Source organism: Camellia sinensis, chromosome 14 (genome assembly GCF_055761805.1).
Source record: "Camellia sinensis isolate YWXY chromosome 14, ASM5576180v1, whole genome shotgun sequence".
NCBI classification, from domain to species: Eukaryota; Viridiplantae; Streptophyta; class Magnoliopsida; order Ericales; family Theaceae; genus Camellia; species Camellia sinensis.
The window spans coordinates 17,866,676-17,886,676 of record NC_138974.1 but is presented as its reverse complement, the minus strand read 5'-3'; the positions used below and the strand labels follow the sequence as shown (position 1 = coordinate 17,886,676).

Here is a 20,001-nt window from a genome sequence, read left to right as displayed (position 1 = left end):
GCATGATAGGTAGAGGACGACTAGGGCAACGTTAGGGATTATAAAAAAAATAATTAATATTGTTATACAATACTGATAGAAGTGTAGTCTTATACTCATGTGAGTATTGTGTAAAATTTTTAATAATTTTATTGTGGTCTCTAGTATTTTTGAGATGACTACTGGTGTCTCTGTGTGTGCGCGCGCACAAGAATGTCTTGTCTGATGCTCACCTGAAATGGAAAAGAGAGGAATGAGCTCTCAAATCTCAATTCAGTAAATGATAATTGAAAGAAGCCAAAGAGTGAAATGGACAATTTGCAATGTTTAGTCAATATATTTAAATGATGGTTCAAGTACAAGTTGTCTAAATTGCACCATGTTAGTTTTTGTAAAAATCTAGTTATATCAGTCCTGATTAATAATTTGATGGGTAATTCATTAGTGGTCGCAGCATTTTTATGAAAAAACTGCCTAGAATATTTACAACAAGGATTTAGCATTCAATCTGTGAGAGAGTAGTTGTATTTTAGGGCCAACTAGTGCTTGTTTGGCATGCGCCAAAAAAATATTTTTTTTTTTGCATACATATATTTATTTGGCTCAGATCAATCAGCATCTATTAACATACACTTATTTTGAGATCAATTTTGGTGATCTGACCCATTTAACTTTTAAAATTAGTATAGTAGAATATTCATACAAAAAGTAAAGATGATCAACTATTAGTAGCTATATATTCGAATCATATTTTGTTTTTGTAAGACAAATATAATTTAAATATATAATTACTAATGTCTGATCATCTTAATTTTTTTTCATAAATATTTTACTCAATAAATTTTTAAAAACAAAATGTTTCGATTATCAAAATAGGCCACTACGTCCAAAACTGTCTGTCAAGTTGGATGCAATTCAAACCCTTACAATAACACCGTCACAGAAGGTCATTTGTGACATATCACCGTCGCCAATTGAGGTCGCAAAGAGGTAAGAACAAAACGACGTGGTTTTTTATTCTACAGGCTCCCAATTTTCCCTCACTGTAATCCTGTTCCCCCTGTTATGCCCTAAACGTCTCATCTCTCTCTCGTCCTTACTCTTCATCTTCACTAGGTAAGTCCTCACACTCTTTCTCTCTCTGTCACACGCACATACACACACTTGTAATTAAACAATATAACTTGAGGATATTGATAAAAATAGTTTGTAAAGTACAAAACTTGAAATTAAGATTTAAGTTTGCAAGATTTTGATGTTAATTGTGTATTTATTTTGGTTGAATTTTGATGACTTCTTGATTCAATTCAAGTTTGGGCTGAAATTATGAACATAAAGAGCTGAGTGAGATTAACTTCACTATCTCAAATGGGTTTTGGTAAATCTAACAACCTAACCTACTAGGCCCTCCTTGTAGGTTTTATAGTTGGGCAATCCTGCAAAGCTACTTAACGGTCCTCAGCTAGGATTTATTCTAAGTTTCACTGAAAGGGTTCACTTACCCACTAGTTGATTTTGTCCATTTGAATAACCAACTGCTGACCTAAAGGAACCCTTAATTCTTGTGGTCTCTAGGTTTTCACTCGAAGAGTTCACCAAGAACATACTTGTTGGTTTCTACTTAGTTTATCAACAACCAACCCCAAAGGAACCCTTCCAATGGGATTTATCTCACAAGAGTCACAACACTCGAATGGTGTTATAAGGTCATCTACAACCTAAGAAGCATAAACACCCAAGAAGCACGGACAAGCGACACGAATATGACACGAACATGTTGACACACCAATTTTTTTTAAAAAAATGCAAAACACGACAATTGGGGAACACACACGAAATATATAATTTATATATTTATTATGTATTATATTGTATTCTAAGTTATTTAGTTCAAACTTATAAAAGTGGACATGTGTGTTTATGCAACGGACATGAGTGTCCGAATCTGAAAACGTTTTAAAAAATAGGATACGTTTTGACAAGTGTCGGGAAATGTCCAACGAGTATTAGTGTCCAATACAGATACGACACGAATATTCCATCTTTTTAAAAGTGTCCGTACTTCTTAGACAAACACTTGTAATAAGGTAACATGTCGTCTCCGACATTGACACTCACACTGATATTGACACGACACTCATCAGAGTCTTTCCAATAATTACACATGGAATACATTACAAGTTTGAATAAAATAGTTTGTAATACAATGATAATACAAAAATAATTTAAATTTATATCTATTTTCCTCCTTTAAAATTTAAAATTTATTAATTTTGGCTTAAATTTTCATATATATTACATATAATAAATATATAAACTTATATAGTTTGCAGGTGTCACCCACGTATCATAACCTTTTTTTTTTAAATTTTTTATGTTGCTCGGTCCATGTCGTGTTCATGTTCATGTTCGTGTCCGTGTCCGTGTCCGTATTCCTGTTCATACTTCTTAGCCTACAACCTTTCAACGGACTTCAGCAATGGATTTTCTAGGCATATCCCCAACCTCATCTTTGATACACAAATCATAATGGGTATTCTATGCTCATCGTTAACCTGTAACCACAAAGTATCACAAACAACCAAGTAGTTCGAGTTTTCCAAGACTTGCTCTCAATCTTTACAGTCACTAGTTCATCACAAATGTATTTGTGTCAAATTAAGTGTCTAAATACATATATTAAATAAATATTATGTCATTGAAATCTTCGCTCTCTTGGGTCTTTTTGATCTTCAAGTGTTTTCTCGATTCCAAGCTCTTTTGTGAGATGCATCTTCATGTAAAAACACACTCTCTCTGTTTGTTTTTATGCTCTTTTAGCCTTGAGAGATGTATTATCACTCAATATGTTAACTCTAAATTCCTACTTCTTAGTTTTTGGTTGTTTGGGTTGCAAATCCTTATATAAAATGCACGTTCTAATGACTATAATTGGTCTTGTTTTCAAATTACCATACTTGAAGTTTGTTGACCATCGTGGTAGACCAAGCTGGTAGACTTGGTCTTTGGATCTCAGTTTGGTCACCATAATTGAGGTTAGTCAACCAAGTCCACTAGGCTTCTTCTGGTAGCACATGGCCAACTTCAAAAGGTCGTAAGTCACTTCTTTTTTTTAAAAAATAATAATAATAATAATAATAATAATTTAATTTAATTTTTTGTCATTCAAGAATCCGAACTAGACCCTAAGTTATTTTCTTTGTAAGGTCACGAGATCATACTATTCACCAAATTGGTGAATCAATCTTAGTCTTGGTTGACAAAGACTAGCCTATATGCCTTCTAAGGCTTAAGTCTTGTTCCTTTGTGACTCTTGTTACACGGTCTTGGGTAGAACTCACCCTAAAAGCTAGCTCAAGAGGTGAGGGTGCCCTCACGCTTATATGCTTAATATTATTTTAGTACTTGGGCGATGTGGGACTTCACTTCACACCCTCCCTCACACCCAGCGTGCTTACTCAACAGCGCCTACAGCGTGTAGGCCAGGGACACACACCCTACCCATCCCTAAGTATTTTAGTTCTGATAACATGTTATACGGTCTTGGGTAGAACTCAACCCAAAAGCTAGCTCAAGAGATGAGGGTGCCCTCACGTTTATGTAAATAATATTATTTTAAACTTAGACGATATGGGACTTCGATTCACAACTCTACCATTTAAATTTTGGCCTTCTTGATGCTTGGGCATCTTTTCTGTTGATGAAATATCTCTCTTGAGTTCATCCTTAGCCTTGATCACTCTCTTGATGTCTCCGAGACTTGTTGCATATGCCCTTGAGTCTTCAATGTAATCCTACACTAGAACATTACATACAAGTTCATGAAATTGCCAACCCAAGCTAGACCTAGCTTCTACAACCTATGTTACATGGACTCTGGTGTGGGTGCGTATCTAAAGGTTGGATTCATCAAATCTCAAATTTAAGGGTACACAGACTCGGCAAAAAAGAGTCATATTTTTATATTTTTAATCTATTATATGAGATGAAGTGGTATTACATGTAACATACAACGTCAAAAAGATATTTTATATTAATTACACAACAAATAATACATATAAGATAGTGGTAAATACAAACATATGAGAAGTGTCCAGTGAAAAGTATCGGACACATCCCACACCCTTGTTCAAGGGGTGTCCAACATAGGTATTTGATTAATTTTGAAGAGTCCATGTAACATAGTCTTAAATAAAAAAAATCAACACCTAATTAGTACACATTAATGTGTGTTTGGAAGGGGAAAGGTTGGGTACACAACTAACCTTTAGTATAGTGCACAAAGTGGTTATCACATGACTTGAACCCATGACCTCAAGGTTATTAGGCCAAGGTTTACCATTGAACCAATGGTCACCGCTCCATGTAACATAGTCTACAATGCAAAAATACATGCACTTGTACACTTCTTTGGAAATAACTTCTAACATGTGGTGTTGTCTATGAGTTGCCTTCATTGCAGGATTGGAATAACAAGCAACTATCTAAATGTTGGTAAAAGGTAGGAAAGTTGCTGGTAAGGAAGAAACAATGGCTGCACACTATGCTTTTGGCCCACTTGAAGATGATATCATTATAAAACACCGTCTTCTCATCCACACAACCACCATAATGGGTGAACCTCCATTAAAGAAACTTTAAAAGAAATTTACCTCCTTTGTCGTCGAGATTGAGAAGGATGTAGAAAACTATAGTGACTGTGAAAGACTTGCCAAAACCTTCTTACAAGAGTTGACATCGTTTGAACTTCTGCTCCTTAGGAGCAAAGTTGTTAAAGATGCAAATCTCAGAGAAAATGAGAACTTCAATGAGTTAGAAGATGAGATAAACATGCAGATTCTGCAGGCACAAGCTGATATAGAGGATCTGAAGAAACAAGTGGCGTAGCAAGAATGAAAGGCAACATAACGAAGAGTGTGAGGCAATCATGAGGTTAATCGCTATGCAACCACCAAGATCAAAGGCATAGAAGATCATAACAGAACTAGAGAAACAGATTGCAATGTTGGAGTCAGAGAATATAGCTGGTTCAAGAACATTGGAGCTTTGCAAGAAACAATTGCTCTTTTATTGCATGTGGTATGTAGCAAAATGCTTTTCTGCAATGTCTTATTTTTAGGGAAGCGTTATTGCCAAACAATTATTGGTTGCTTCCATGGAAACCAAATTGCTATCCAAACTTTCATTTTTTTGTAAAGATAGAATAAAATATGGTTTTGTGTTTGCATTTCTTGAAGTTTGTGACAAATTTGATTTTACAAGAAACTTCCTTTTTTTCACTTAATTTTTTACCCTCCATACATTCTTGGAATTTTGTTTTTTTTTCGCAATCAGAAATTGTGGTTCTAGTGGTTTTGATGCAATGCTAATAGGACCAGTTATAGTCTAAATTTGAACCTATCAATCTGCGTATATCCCACTTATACCATTTATTCTTAGTTGTTACTATTCGAACCCTTTTTTATCATCTAATCCCAAGCTACCAAACCTAATATAGATTTACTTGTGGTGTGTGCTCCTATTGCTGGATTTAGAGGTTTTGGAATGTTAGTTTCTTATGATTCAGTTCTGTTTGTATCTGTGCAACTTCAATTATATTGGCTTATTTTGAAAATAAAACCATTCGAGAATTGAAACACTTTTGGATCTTTTTGTGAGATTAATAGTTGATATCATTGGTGAATTATGAATAGTTGATGCAGAACAACTTTGGATTCTCAAAATTTTGTAGCCTTAGGAATGGTTTATGGTGGAAAAATATTGCGGGGTTGTACATGAAGAAGAATCAAAATAGGCTTGATTTTCAAACTCTTAGCTATTGGATTTTCTAATAACATGTGTGGGTTTAAGGTGTTTTGGTGTTTATTGAAGATCAATACCAAATTGTTGTTATTGACAAACATGGTTTAAGATCAGTACCTGATGTATTCACCTAGCCCTTCAAGTTGTTAAGGATTTAGTTTGCAGCTACAAAATTTTAAGGGAGGTAGTTGGGGGTGTTAAGGCCTATTTTTCGTTTGATTGATCTCCCTGTCGTATTCATTCGATCTGAGTCAAACGAGAAGTATGAACTTGATTTGAGTTTAAGTTTCTTATCAAGCATGTACACTTTTATTTGAGGGCTTGAATAGGTTGAATTACATTTTTCCAAGAAAAAGGTCGTCAATAGTTATATATATGTTAAAGTGGAAGGTTAATGTTTTTGTTTTAGAGGCCAGTGTTGTGTTAATGTGATTATGTGGGTTGTTGAATATAAAAATCAAAATTTTATGTTTGAATATGAAAATTAGAATGGAAATTAGAATATGAATTATTTTGATTATAGGAATCTTACCTTGTGTATATTATTTCCTAAATTGTATCATGAATATATTATGTATATATGGCCTCTACCTCATTGATTGGTAAGTCAAATAATTCTTTTCATTCTTTTTGGTATCAAATCCTCCTTAGACGTGTTTCTCTCAACCACCCATCACCACTGACTGTCTTTTTTCTTTACCCTTCGACATCCTCAGCCTAGCCTTAACCCAATCTTCGTAGCCCCTCTCATTCCTTGTTTTCACATCAGTAGGCTTTTTTTATCCTTGCCGAGGCTCTGGTTACTGCCGACCAGACTTGGTTCTAGTCTTATGTGCTTCGGCTGCTTCTTTAGGTAGTCTCTGGCTGCTTTTTCCCCATTCTTAGGGTGATTGGACTGATGTATTAAGCCCCTCTGTTTGTCCTTTTATTCTTTTGGGCTACGAGGTTTATTTGGTAGCATCTATTTAGATAAGTAGTTGAGTTTTTTTCTAGTTTCTTATTTTTTCTTGGACTGTGTTGCTATCTTTGTGTGTTTTTCAGCCCCACTTCTTCCACCATGACTGATCCATCCTTTGTTGATATACCTACCAAGCCTGTTTCTATTAGTTATGATTTTTCTTTATCTCATCACACTCTTGTCATCGTATTACAAGTATGGTGTTGAATGAGAAAAATTTTGCTGTTTGGAACCGCTCTCTTAAACTCTATTTAAGGGGTAAGGGAAAAGCTCATTGGCTTTTATCTTTCACTACCCAGCTTGCTGCAACAGATCCTACCGTGCATAGTGGGATATTGATAACTATACTATTTTGGGATGAATGTTCAACTCCATGGAAGATCGTATTTATTACATGTTTTTCTATTGTGACACAATTCCCCGGTCTATGGCATGCCTTGCCACAGATATATGCTCATGCTCATAACGATGCTCGCATCTTTGAGCTCTATCAGGATATTGCTCGTGCTTTCCAATCTGCCTTGGGTCTTTCTGTGTTAGAATTCTTTGGACACCTTCAGGCCCGTTGAGAAGAATTGGCTCAATATGAGCCCTTGACTAAGTTACAAACAGATGCTGCCTCTTTTGTGTCCAAACGCCTTGCTCGTCAGTATACTTACCAGTTTCTGATGGCTTTAAACTCTGAGTTTGAATCCCTTTGAACTCAGATTTTAAACACATCACCTATGCCCTCTTTTTATGAGGCATTTGCCACCATTAATAGTGATGAGCGTCGTAGGCATCTGGTTCAACCGAATCCTTCTCCTTTGTCTTTAGTTTCATCTGATCAGATGGCTCTTGTTGCAAAGTTTGGTTTTCGGGCTTCTACTGGTCCAGTTACTTGTCGTCATTGTGGCGTTTCTAGTCATGTTAAAGCTCGTTGCTTCAAACTTCATCCTGAGTTGAGGCAACGTTTCTCTCGCTCTCATGGTGCTGGCACCTCTCACCTTGCGACTCTAGTGGATTCCGCTACTCCTGCTCCTAGGTTTCCTCATCTCCCTAATTTACAAGAGTTATAGACTTAGATTGGTCAGCTTTAGGCTTAGCTTGGATCTCTTACTGCCAGTTCTCTTGTCCTATCATCTACCACTGCTGTCACCTTTGCAACAAGTACTTCTATTGTTTTCCATATTCGCTCTGCTAGTCCCTCATGGGTTCTAGATTCTGGGGCTATTGATCATATAATAGGTGAGTTTTGCTTTATTTCTTCGCCAATCCCTACTACTATTACCTAATCTGTGTGTCTTGCTGATGGTTTGTTATTCTCTGTTCGTCATAAGGGTGTAGTGTCTTTATCCCCTACCATTACTTTATCATATGTTTTATATGTTCCAAATTTTGTATATATATGTTAGTCGTCTTGCCAAACAATTAATTGTGCTATCATCTTCTTACCCTCATCTTGCCTTTTACAAGACTTGAGTTCGAAAAAGATTTTTGGTAAGGGCTACGAGCGTGATGGGCTATAATACTTTGGGGATCCACTAGACGAGCCTTTCTCTTCTTCCTTAGCTAGTTTTCAGGCCTCTGTTTTGTCTGCTTCCATGTCTTGTGTTTTTAATATTCAAACTTTAAATTATGACACGCTCGTATGGGTCATGTTAATTTTTAGTATTTATGTCAACTCTTTCCTTCATTTCATAAAGCTTGCAAAGATTCTGAGTTTCATTGTGTGGTTTGTGAGTTGTCTAAGCATACTCGTAATAGCTATATCCCTCATATAACTCGTGCTCCTAGTGCTTTTGATCTTATACATTCTGATGTCTGGGGCCCTTCCCCTGTCACTGTTTTTTTTTCTGGTCATAGATATTATGTGACTTTTATTGATGATCACACTAGGTGTACTTGGGTTTATCTAATTCGTCATAAGTCTGACGTTTTTCCCATTTTTGTCCAATTTTTACAGATGCCATTTTTGTCCAATTTTTACAGATGGTTAAAACTCAATTTTATACAGTTGTTAGCAATGTTTTGAAAATTGGACTGAACCAGTCGGTTCGACCGGTTGAACTATCGACCGGTCTATGGTCCGGTCTGGATATACCCTTTAACCCAGTCCCTCTTGAAAACCGGTCATTTTAAGCAAAATTGATGGGAACCGCGGTTAAATCGCTAAATCGGTTGACCTGATCCGGGTTGAAGCAAACCGGGCTGGTTTGCTATATTTGGTCCAATATTGAAAAAGTTGATACTAAAGGGACTTGAACCCAACACCTCAAACTCCAAAGAACATGAATTTACACTCTGCCACCATGGTTCCTTGTTAATATGTAGGAGATATATAATATTAATTGTATTCAAACTAATTTCCCTCAAACACATGTATAATTAATATTTTTACAAATAATATTAATATAAAAATATATATAAACATATATGTTTGATGAATATACATATTAAATTATATATATTTTTTTGATGAATGTAATTTATTTATTTTTAAATCATAAAAATATTTATGAAATAATTATGACATCACGGTTCGATTCTCATTCACTCGACAGTTGAACCAGTGACCCGTTCATCCAATCTATTTTTCGGTTTACTCACCGGTTAGATTTTTAAAACATTGGTTGTTAAGACTATCCGTTCTAATAATGGTGGGGAATATATTGATTTGAGAAAGCTCACCATCGTCGTCACTATCTGAAAGAAGATAGTGATGGCGATGGTAAAAACTCACCATGGTTAAAACTCGCTATCGTCATTACTATCTAAAGAAAGATCCAGTTGATGCTGAGAAAACATATTGATTTGAGAGCTAGAGATACCTATGCAGATATTTTTCATTTTGTTAACAAGAGCATCAATAAATTCATCATTCTGTTTAGAAGGTTTAAGTTTGAAGTTAGAAACTTTCAAAGGTGGTTTAATGTTAACTGGTTGGATAGTTGATTCTGGTTTAGAATTTGATTTTTGGTGGTTAACTAATTCATTAACAGATTCTTCAATTCTGGATAACTGTTTACTTACAGTTTGAAAATGTAAGTTAATATAATTATTCTGTTTGATAAGAGGTGTGAGATCAGCCACTTTCACTGTATCTCTTTTTTTGGGGTTTCAGTGGGTTTAACGAAAATAGTAATGACGAATGGAATATTGTAACAAGAAGCTAGGCTTGGTGCTAGTTCTAATGATTATGGAGAAGAATGTATCGATTTGATGCTTTTGCCTTCTGTTGCTAACCATGTCTTAGGTAAGTCATCTAAGACATTAAGTTGAGGTTCTGGAAGTAGTTCCATAATAGTGGCAAAGTCAAAATACCACTCAGGAAAAGATATAAGCTGTTGGTGCTTTTCCAAATGGAAATAATACTAGTTTTTGAGTCTCTCAAGCAGTTGAGAATTATGGTAATTAAAATACCATTATCGAAACTCCTGGTATTTAGGTTGCATAAAATCCTGGTTAATAATACAACGATTTTCACTTCCTGGTGTAAAATCTATTAAATTTCAAAACTCATATCACTGGCTGTGGGGCTACCTCTATTATACGACCTTCTGGTATCATATACTCTATGAGGTATTTGATTTTTTTGAAATGCGGATTCCCTGAATGATAGATTCTAATGGTTGATCATTAGGTGGCCTAAGTGACATACCTTGTAATATTGATTCTATAAGTTCAGAAGTTGTCACGACCCTAAACCGCCCCTATAGGTTTAGTATCGTAACCAGCCAGTAATTCTAGATTACCTTCAGCCTCAAGGACAAAATTTCAAAATATTTAAATCATATCGGGGTCTAAAGCGGAAGTAAAGCAAAAACAAAAATGTCCATCGAGCTTGTACCTACACGATACAATAATAATTTATAAACATATACAAATCTCATATATCTCACACACATATAAATTTAAGGCTCAGCAAAATACAAAACTCTGACAAAGCTAAAGGGCTAATTTTCTTGGCTTTACTCGAGCCTAACTGTAACAAGCCCGCGGGGGACCTCGCTACAGCTCGGACTCGACTTTGTAGTCACGGTTCTAAGTCTGAACCAAAGAGTCCAAATCCGGCAAATCGTTTTGAGAAAAACAGATTTTTGAAAGAAGTGCCAAACATGGACTGCTTTGCCAGATACAGAGTCGCCACCTAAATATTTTTTAATGGGAAATTTAGGAAACCCTGACTCGGTGCCAAAAGGCCACGTGTCCGTCATCACCAAAGTTGCCTCGGCTCGGGAACTTGGGTACGATTGGGGAAGGTCACTTCGTGAGCACCCCCGCTAGCCCGGTCATAGACCGGCCTCTACTAACCATGATATCAATTTTTGAAAACTTTGTGTGTCCTTACTCCGGTTATTAGCCTAGGTTACTATGTGATGCGCACAGCATATAAGTATAGACCGGGTCGCCCGAATTGGAACAAAACATTTCATGTTTGCCTTTTTTGAAAGAGGTTTTGCTACCCGCAGGTAGGCTTGAAACATTTGATGATTTACTCCAATTCAGATAACCCGACCTTCACCCACAGGCATTCAGGCAGTTATATCATATAAGCACATAGCCTCATGGTAAGCATGCTATCATGGCATTCACTCACACGCATGCAAGGATGCTAAAGCATAAAACTCACCGAGTACTCCAAGTCAAAATAGAAACTATATTAGAAATCATGCATGATCCTAAGTGTACAGAAATGCCTAATGCAACACATGCAAAATGCAACTATAGCAGGCTCGGTTATTCTAAGATGGCATATGGAATGCTATAACTACCATGTATTCAATTTGGAATTGAAAGTACAATGCAGTTAGTATGATGTGCCGAGCCCGATGCATGCAATACAGATGAATGATGCAAACATGCTGTCATACTGTATGCTAATTGAAATATGCCCTAATCTAACCATCAAAAGCGGATAAATAAAAGGGAGAAAGACGTGGGGTTGGAAGACATACATCACACTCACCCACACTTATTACAGTTGTGCCCTCGCTCGGAGGGTCCAAATAAATAATACAGTCCAAATATTACAGTCCCGAAAATATTACAAGATTCTTAATTAATTAATGAATTAACTAAGAAAACAAGTAAAACTAGCGTGCAAGCCAGGGACTGCCTTGCTTCTGATGGATGATGCATGTCCGGATTGTCTTGCGCGGAAATCCACCGGAATGCCCCGATTAGCCTCTGTTTACACCTGTTCTTGAAATGCGTGCCAAGTTCCAAAAAGTTGCTGATTCCTCGTTTTGCTGCAACAGAGAGCAGAAAAGGGGCATAGCAATGTATTTGCACAAATATATGCATGTCTCGATCCTCGTGCCACCAATCACGCATACCGAGGCATGATGGCCGAGGAGTCGAAATGCACAACTCAATATAGGATGAATGCACATGAAACTACAGCTAAAACCTAACTCCATCATGGGTAATCTGGAGTGTCGGTAACTGGGGAATTGAGACACATTCCGTCACTCGGAGTACGAAATGTACCTCGTTTCCCGCGCCCGGGCTAACTCCTATTCCGAGCACGATGCAATATGCGTGATATGCATGAAATGCAACTAAGATGCAATCCTAACATACACAATGCTATGAAAATGAGATGCCTCGAAATGCGTGCACGCTGGCACGCAAACCGAGGTGATGATATGTGTCTCGAAATACGTACACGCGGGCACGCAAACCGAGGCGATAATATGTGTCTCGAAATGAGTGCATGCGGGCACGCAAACCGAGGTGATGATATGAAACAATGCGAATGACAATGAGATGCCTTGAAGTACGTGCACACGGGCACGCAAACCGAGGCGATGGCGGAATGCAATGTAATGACATGAAAACATGATGTGGGCTTATACCAACATGAGTGAGCCTCAGCCACACTCACATGGGATGCCGGTGGATAAAAACAGGGTGCCTCGAAATGCGTGCACACGGGCACGCAAACCGAGGCAATGACAGAATATGATGAAGTGACATGGAAATGACAAATGGGCTTATACCAACATGAGTGAGCCTCAGCCACACTCACATCGGATGCCGGTGGCAGAAAATGAAGTGCCTCGAAATGCGTGCACACGGGCACGCAAACCGAGGCGATGATAGAATGATATGAAAATGACATGGAAATGACAAATGGGCTTATACCAACATGAGAGAGCCTCAGCCACACTCACATCGGATGCCGATGGCAGAAAATGAAGTGCCTCGAAATGCGTGCACACGGGCACGCAAACCGAGGTGATGCTAAAATGTGATGAAAATGACATGGAAATGACAAATGGGCTTATACCAACATGAGAGAGCCTCAGCCACACTCACATCGGATGCCGATGGCAGAAAATGAAGTGCCTCGAAATGCGTGCACACGGGCACGCAAACCGAGGCGATGCTAAAATGTGATGAAATATGGCAAAAATGATATGCAAGCATACTAATGGAATTTCAGCACTAAAATATGGGGGAAAACAGTCCCGAAATGAAGCGAAATGACATGAAATGCAAGGAAACGTCCCGAAATGCAACATTAGGCATCCGAAATGGCCTATAGCTATGCCAAACATGCACAATATGGACATGCAATGCAAAGACAGAAGCTAGACAGTCCCAAAAGATATACTTTCACAGTTATAAACATGGCCAAACAGCAAGTATAAGTAAGGGAAAAATAGCATGCAAGAATAGGGGCCAAAAGAGGGGTAATGAAGCAAGTGGTATAAGAAAAACTCAAACTGAAAAATTTCCTTCTACAACACTGAAGATGGACCAAAAATATGAACATTTACAGTATATGGCAGGCCTCAAATCAGTATACAAACATGCTAAAAATGTGATGCAAAACAAGGCTCAAAAGGTGCTATAACATGAAGTATATAAAATAATCACCAAACAGAAAATAAGTGTGAATGAAACATGAAGTATAGGCCAAAACAAGGCCACTTTCAGTTCGGACCAAGGTCCAAAAACAGAAGCAAAGAGGGCTATCAATTTATGCAAAAATGGGGCCAAATAAGGGATTGAACTACAAGTGACACATGGAGACACCAAACAAGGTTGAGCCCTTCCTCAATGTTGGAGAGGGGCTCAAAATAAGCCTAATATCAGTTTATAACATGCTCAAAAACAGATTGCTCATGGGCCAAAAATAGCATGCAAAACTATGACATACAAGATGATCAATGAAGCAAGTATATTATGGAGGGCTCAAACAAGGTTGGGCCCTTAATGAGAAGTGAATATGAGCTCAAAATATGGCCCTTTTCAGTTAGGGCCGGAGCTTGAAACCAAAAAGAAGTGGGGCTTAGAGATAGATCAAGGAAAAGGGTCAAAAGGTTAAAAGTGTAACTTACCCTTGAAGATTCAAGCTTTTGTTGCTTCTTGGATGGATTTGTAGCTTCTTTTGCCTTCTAGAAACCTTCCTTGCTGCTGGAGGTGAGGTGATGGTGGTAGAGCTTGGTGGTGTAGAAGGAATGAAGGTTAGGGACTTAGGGTTTTTTGAAGAATTGAGAGGGAAGAAGATGGAGTTGGCTATGGAGCTTTTAAGAATAATTTTTCTAACCCTTATGAAGAAGGCCACCAGCTGGTTATATGGGTTCAAAATGGAGTGTAAAGGTGGGGGAGAAGGAGGGCAAAACTCCCCCACAAAATATCCCCCGGATACAGAAAATATCTGGGGGGTATTGCCCCACAGCTGGAAAGGGCACAGTGCAAGGAAGCAGGCCGGCCTCATACTTTTACTGGAGGTGGCCGGCCGGCCACACCTCCTAGCCGGCCGGCTAGGGGTCAAAAGGGTCAAGGTGATTTTCTGGCCGGCCAGCTATTGGGGAGGTAGTCCTATGTGTGTACAACACAACCATGTAGTTGAAATTCCAAGAAAGTGGGCTCAAGGGGTTCAACAATGGCTCGGAAAGAGGGGGTCAAAAGGGTCAAGTTGACTTACTGGCCGGCCATGAACTTTTAGGGGCCTCTCATGTGTGTACATCACAGATATGTGGTTCAAAGTTCAAGAAAAAAGGTCCAAGGGGTTCAACATTAACCCGGAAGAAAGGGGTCAAAAGGGTCAGGTGACCTTAATGGCCGGCCATGAATTTTTAGGGGCCTCCCAAGTGTGTAGATCACAGATATGTGGTTGAAAGTTGGCAACACTAGCTCCAAGGTATTCAACATTAGCCCGGAAGTGCGAAAAACGGGCGCCGGGAGGCTCCGGAAGAGAAATAACTGGTTGCTGCAACAATTGCTGGCCTCCCACCCTTCAGTGACCTTCCCTGTGATAAAACAGAGGTACCTGCCAAAAATGAACGAAACCCGTTGCAAAACGAACGTTCCGGGGCCAAAACACGCAGTTCGGGGTCCCGAAAATGGGCTGTTAAGCACCGAAAATGGTATTCGACCTCGAAGTGGGTTTCTCAACCCCCAGTGTCCCTCAAAAGGGATGAAATAAGATGTATGCCAAAAATCAGAGCAACAGGAGATGGTTAAGCGGTCCCGAACCGAGGCACACGGCCTGACGGCTCCGAAAACCGGGAACCGGACTCCGAAGTGGGCAAAATGGCCTACGGCCACCAAATGTAGCCTACGGACATTTGAGAGACGGTCTACGGGACCACTCCCTCCCCTCAGGAAAAGAAACAGAGAAAACCGAGTCTGGTTCGCAAATCGAGACAAGGCACAGAAAAGGGTTCGGAAGTCCGGAGGCAGGGCTCACGGCCGCGACTCTGAAACTTCTGAATAAGCACATTATGGAACATCACCAAGCGCTCAATCGGTGACGTCTGAGTCTTAAGGTCGGTCAAAAATGGGGTGTCTACACTAACTTACTCCATTCCGGAAGCTCTTCAAAAGGCTGACACGGGTAGACTCGGAGACTTTCTCTATCATTGTTGCTCAGTTTGCTCATCTACATTTACATATAAATAGTGAGCTAAAGCCCAGCGAGTAGTAACAGAATAAAGATGTTAAATGAATGAAGTTCAACAACATAGTACAAAAACATGTCTTACAATTTCGAAACGATTCTTAAATCATTTTCAAAATAAGGCATTTTCCATATTATATCAAATTTATAACAAAACATTTTCCATGTCAAATCCCTTATCAAAACATAGGTTTCATTTTCTGAAACAATCCATTTTAATAGGAAAAACAATTCAATTAGCTATCATATCAATCCCTTGCAATAATAAAGCCATTGTTCGAAAGCATTTTCAATACAATTTCGATTTCAATTCAATTCTCAATGATCCAAGTTATCCCAATGGCAATACTCATTCAATGACAATTTACGTGGTACATCCAATAGAGTAACAATATTTCAATAACAATGGACCACGAAGGGTCTAACACTAGAGATCTCTGTATTTCAATCAATTCAATAGCCTTGGTATTAATCTCCCCCAGGCAAGGGTCAATGGCCTTAGTATTAATCTCCCCCAGGCAATGGTCAATAGCCTTGGTATTAGTCTCCCCCAAACAAGGGTCAATGGCCTTTGAATTAATCTCCCTCAGGCAAGGGTCAATGGCCTTGGTATTGTTTCTCTCAGGCAAGGGCCTCACTAAAGGATGCCACGAGTACAATTTCAAAACAGAACTTCATTCATTATGAGAAAATAAGGTTTCAATAAACCATTCCATCAATCATCGTAACGTTTCAATAAACCATTCAATCAATTATATATCAATTTTGATAGCAATAACATTTTCAGAAGTAAACGTAGCTTGAACATGTCTTTATAAAGTTATTACTCACAGTGGGTTAAGTCGATATGAGGCCTCGGATGCCCACCTATATAAATCACATAACAAAAACACAATAGAAGCACCATTCAATATTCATTTCATTTCAATTCAACACTCTTTATGTGTTTCTAGTTTATTCTATGACTATGTGAGTCCAATCGATGCCTAAGAATACTTAGAATGTCATGAGGATGTAAATATGCATTTAAAAGAGTTAGTCAAAATTGCTGAAAATAGGGTCTCCGCTCGAGCGCAACTTCTTTCGCTCGAGCGGGGGCTCAAAAACAAAGGTGGTGGCTCGAGCGTAGCTTTCGTCGCTCGAGCGGTCTGCAAACTTTTATAAACTTCTGGGAGCTCGACTTTCATGCTCGAGTGGAGCTTTCCTCGCTCAAGCGGACAGCATGAATTCTGGAATTTCCAGAGCTGTGTTTGAGCTTTAAGGTTGATATTCAAAGCCTCAAAACTTGTGTTTTTGGTATAAAAAATGGAGACCCATTATATAATTTAGTAAACACTCTCAATTAGAAATTATTTATTCAAAATCATGCTCCAATTGTCCAAATTTAGATTTAACTCATTTTCTTTATATCAAACCCACAATTTTAAAATATGAATTAGACTTTCCAAACTCTTGAAATTTCATGATGTATGTAAAAATAGAACCCAATTTTATTATTAATTCTAAAATCAACTCTCAAATTTCATGAACTCATGATTTTTATAACTTTTTCTTCAAAGTCATTTATATACTCGATTGCATGGATCCAATATTCAAACATTTCTTGTTGCATGTAATTTATAGAACTCAATTTAAGAATGATTCTCAAAATTGAACCCAAATTCAAATCCATAAGCCTTTTAAACATGAATTAAAATATCAAAACCTTGAAATTCTATAATGCATATTTAATTAAAGTATTAATCTTGTAGAGTTTGCCCATGCATGTAACAATGAGGCTTAATTTCATGCAAGATCACAACATCAAACCCAAAATAATTAATTTTCATAACCATGAACCTAACTTAATCTCTTCATCTTTGTTTTCTAATTTCTTCCAAATTATATGAAATTGAATTCAAACTCATCATTAATTTCAAGTGTAATACATGAATTCTTCAAAAATCAAGATTGAAAACCCTACCTTTAATCTTCAATTGATAGCTTCTTGATGATCTTGCATTTTCCTTTCTTGAATTTTCTTCAAATCCACTAGTAGAAAGCTCTCTCTCTCTCTCTCTCTCTCTCTCTCTCTCTAACTCATGGTTTTACCCAGCACAAAGAGAGGAAGAAATTGCCTACTCGCTCTCCTTATGTTCACACTTATACACATACACACACAGCTTTCTCTGCACACCCACCTCCAAATACACCCTCAATTCTAGATTATTCTACAATTTAATGTATGATCAAAATTAATTTAATTAAGCAACACTTAGTCTTAATAAATCTTGATTAATACATAATTAAATCAATCATGACTAATCACAAATCCCACTTGATTTAATTAGTTTAATTTGACTTCCTTTAGAGCCCAATTAATTATATTTAAATTTATCAATCTGAATCGAATTTTTAATCAAACTCCCAAAAGGATCCAAATATTAAATTGAACTTATTGTCATCATCAATTTTGTTTTCCCAAATCATTTAGACCTTCAATTTCTGATCAAACTCCAATTTTCTATCAATAATTTACATATTCAAATTGGACACCCCATAAATAAATTTTAATTCGTAATAATCACAATTCTCAATTCTCATAATTTAATTAACTTAATTAACTCCAATTCGGACCTAATTAATTGAATCTCAATTTTACTAAACTGAATCGAATATTTAATTAAACCCCTAAATGGGTCCGTAATAAAATTGATTCAACTTCTTAATTTCACTTCCTTAAGCCATTTGGACCCTTAATCCTTAATTTTCAAAATAATCTTTAATAAAATCATATACAAATCAGATTTCACAATTCTCATGAATCCCAAATTAAATTAGGATAACGACTAATTAAAAACCCAAATCTCCATAATTAAACAAATATAAAATATTATATGTGGCGGGGTTGTCACAGAAGTAGATTGTCTAGACGATTCAGGTAAGTCGACCCTGTAAGGTGGGGTAGATCTAACACTAGTACTAGACATACTTCTGGTCAATGGTCTTTGAAAATTGAGGTATATATTTCCTCCTTGTGTCTGAATGACCTGGTCTAAAGTTTGTCAAATAAGCGATCTTGCTAGAACAACATTATGTATCTTCCACTGTTTTGGAAAAGTAATGTCCTACCAAGGGATCATTTTGGGGACAGCTACTTGAGAATTAAATATGTTAGCGTCTATTAAGACATTGTGACCTAATTCACTATATTTTTTGGTATAAGGATTTAAGGTTGTCAAAACCTTTAAATGAATCTTAAAGATTGCTGATAAAAGGGGTGTTCTTGGTAAATACTCATAACCATGAGTAAGAACTCTAAGTTCTAGGACTTCTAAAAGATTAGGGTCAAGAAGTGACACACTTAAATTCGAATAAATATTAAAATAAAGTGGTCCATGAGATAAACTGGTTTCAATGGCTCTCATAAGAGAGGCTTTCCAACTAAGACATCTACCATCTCTAAGGGTACATCGGATACTAGTATTTTGCCCTAACAAAGTTAAGGGTTTAAAAGCTATCTGGACTAATCCTATATGGATATATTTATATTTTTTGAAGAAAGGTACTAGATTTTGTATATGAAGTAATTTAATTATTTCATCATTATTTTGTAAAGGTATTGCATGTTTAAAAATTTTTATAATCTTTTTGCTGGTAAAATCAAATGTTCTAATTTTATAAATAGTATCTGGTTTAACATTTGGAATAGCCCGTTTATCTAAGGCTTCTTTAACATCCTAATATGCTACAAGTTTTGCTGCTTTTGATATAGAAGCTATTGTATTGGCTACTGTTGTAATTGGTGAAGACTCAGAATCCATATGGACGTACTGTAACCACATATATATATATATATATATATAATTTAAATAGAATATAATCATAATCTAAACAGTAATAAACATGGCTCTAATACCAAAGTAGGTGCCAACAACAGGACTAAGATAAGCACGTCTGTCAACGGCTTATTGGGAAACAAACCTGCACGCATACTTTGCACTAATAGTCTTACAACCCCATACTCGACTTGGGTGACGACCCACTTATCCTAATCCAAAGTAGTCCTTATTTAGCACCAACCCAGGAATATTACAATTTATATTACAATTATATTAGATCTAAATCATGTCATGTATGGTCTCATTATTGTTTTACTGCTGAGGTGGAGGCCTGAGATAGGCCGCTAAACGGCATATCTCTTCTTGGATCTGTTGTTCTATAAGAGTTATCTGATGGTCAAGTTCTTCAAGAATATGCAAGATTGACGGTCTTAAATAATAATCAGATAGTAAATTTAAATACAAAGATCATCTATGTTTATGAAATTCTAATATTTCACTTAAACTAGCAAGTAATTCAACGGGCATACATGAAAGAGAAAGAG

General features: G+C 37.1%; 1 pseudogene across 1 annotated transcript; it reads left to right on the top strand.

Annotated features, from left to right (window-relative positions):
• Positions 1-998: 998 nt before the first annotated feature.
• LOC145807366 (THO complex subunit 7A pseudogene) lies at positions 999-5,142 on the top strand (annotated as a pseudogene). The gene is made up of 2 exons (XR_014350356.1): positions 999-1,095; positions 4,442-5,142. The product of XR_014350356.1 is annotated as a THO complex subunit 7A pseudogene (transcript).
• The last annotated feature ends 14,859 nt before the right edge of the window (positions 5,143-20,001 follow it).